The 2,500-nt window shown below is 44.3% G+C and overlaps 1 pseudogene; it reads right to left on the reverse strand.

Annotated features, from left to right (window-relative positions):
• The window catches only part of LOC143307699 (large subunit ribosomal RNA), a 9,068-nt pseudogene that overhangs the window by 3,639 nt on the left and 2,929 nt on the right, over positions 1-2,500 (reverse strand).

Genomic DNA, 2,500 nt, shown 5'->3' on the forward strand with positions numbered 1-2,500 from the left:
GTGACTCTATACAAAGATTGAAAAGAAGTGGGGACAGCGGATCACCCTGTTTAACTCCTCTACGAATTTCAATTGCTGTGTCACCGTCTCGCGTTTTAATTATAGTGGTGCAATTGGTTTGCATATCCACAATAAATCGAGACACAGAATTTGGTATACCTTTCCGTTGCAGGGCCGATCTAAGTGCTGCGTGTGGTATGGTATCAAAGGCCTTTTCAATGTCAGCCACCATACAAACACCCCCGTTTATTTTGGCTGCTTCAATTGCCGCGTTTAGGGCAGTAACATTAGCATAGCATCCATTTGTTGGGACAAAACCTTTTTGTCGTGGATGTTGTTGGATGACAGCTCTAAGGCGGGTATCTAGTATACTCGATAAGATCCTGGTCAACATAGAGCCAATGGTCAATGGTCTCCAATTTTTCACATCTCTTTTATCTCTACCAGGCTTAGGTATAAGAACAGTCCGATTACTTCGCCAGCTTATCGGATAATATTCTTTTAAAAGAAGGAGATTATAGTACGCTGCAAGGACTGTTTTAATATCTTTGTGATTTAAGTGGTATCTTTTTATTTTATCTAGACCAGGGGCGGAAGTACTGGCGATTTTATTGGTCTTTTTAGCGATTTCTTCAGCCGTTATTGGAGCGAATATAATACTGGCGTTAATTAGAGGTTCATCCTGGCCTGCAAAAGAGACGTCAGGACCTGGCTGATTCCATAGGTCTCCATAAAGTCTTTCGACGTCTGCTTTGGGCGGCAGTTTAGCGGCATCAAATAATGATAGGTCATTACTAGTGACCATATCAGCTAAACGTTTTGGGCATTTTGTATACAATTCTTGGCATCTAGCAAATTCGAACTGTCTACGTTGGGCTTTATGCCCTTTCCGATGTTTATTATTACGTTTATTTTGGTTTATTGTCTGAGTTTCTCTTTTGTTATTGCGCTTATTTGATTTAGTTTTTTCCTTTGGCTGTGCCAATAACTTGGACGTTATTTTTCCTACTATGTTGTTAATATTTTCCGCCTGTGTATCAGGGGCTTCAGCGCAAGTTTTTATTTCATTCATAATTTGTATCCAATCATCGGGGAATTCAGTATCATTTATAGCCTGTGTGAGCTTATCTTTATATGTTAGATCTGTTGCCGCCTGACTGTTTATATCTAAGCTAGAGCCTTCAGGTGTATTTGTAATGATTTGCCCGGCAATTTCATCTGTTGTTATTTCATCTAATTCAGTCATCGCATCATCCTCATCGTTATCACCTCTATCTTTTACGATTTTTAAGTGGCGCCTTTTATCAGAGATTTGTTTAGCGGTCTTGCCGGGTAGGAATTCAGCTATCTTTCTATTTATTTGTTTTATACTTGGGTCTTTACTGAATTCTTCTTCCAACTCTATTAGTGTTTTAGTTTCTTCGTCCGACCAGACTTGCGCATAGTTTACACGTTCCCTAGCGGGCCTTGTGGCTGCCTGAGTTCTTTTTAGGTTACGCAGAGAGGGATGCTCATGTCTCTCATGTTGGGCTAGCCCTGATTGACTGCCAAATGTAAGGGGACACTGCTCACATCTAAAGGGCAAGATTGCCTTTTCTTGTGGTCCTTTGCACCTATGCTTATGTATTAATAGACCGTGCACTTTCATAAATCTTTTCTTGCATGCAGAACATTCCCATTGGGTCCTTAAATGTGGGTGGGCAGTGTCGCAGTGATCTGCTAGTTGTTTTGGTTTGACAAAGGAGATATGATGGCCTTCATTATTACATTCTGGGCATAACAACGTTTCTGACTCGGACACTCGTATCGTCAGATCAACACGCTCAAGCAACTTGGTATTGCGAGTAGGATTTTGCCTTAAGTTCCCTTGCCAATTTGTGGAGCGGTCCACGGTCTGCGACGTGCCAGGAACAACAGTCACGTCGCCGGCTTCCCCTAGCTCGTTTGCGATTAACTCCGCAGCAGGCGGCACCTCAGGGACCATAGTACCGCCTGCCTCCGAGGCTTCATTATCTCCAGACTGCATCATGGTTGATATTCCCGCAAGGGGATGTTGTGGGTGTATAGGGGCACCCAGCCCATTGTAATATAGTGAGGCAACTGTCTCACTTTTTGGCCGACACTAGATGTACTGTGCAGCTAAACTGGTTTTTGGACAAAACGGTTGTTAGCCATATGGGGCCGCATAGCCCGAGGTTTTATTTAGTTATCCACCACGTTAATTCCGAGCGATATTATGCTCGCTGTGCAAGGCATCATAGATACCTGCAGTACCGCTACCTTTACATAGGACAGCGGCCGCCGCACTCCGTTTAGCCATGGCCACGGTTCGCAGAGCTTGCGCAACCAGTCCTCTGCGAATCGTGGCCATGTTACCGGCAGGTACCACGAGGAGGTAGGACGTGCGACTTGGACGGGAGAGGCTGAAGGGCCAAAGGCCTGTATTACGCTTCACCGTCCCTGTAACTATAACTCTCAAGAGCAATCTCGTCGCCCCCAC

Source organism: Osmia lignaria, unplaced genomic scaffold (assembly GCF_051020975.1).
Source record: "Osmia lignaria lignaria isolate PbOS001 unplaced genomic scaffold, iyOsmLign1 scaffold0069, whole genome shotgun sequence".
Taxonomy (NCBI): Eukaryota; Metazoa; Arthropoda; class Insecta; order Hymenoptera; family Megachilidae; genus Osmia; species Osmia lignaria.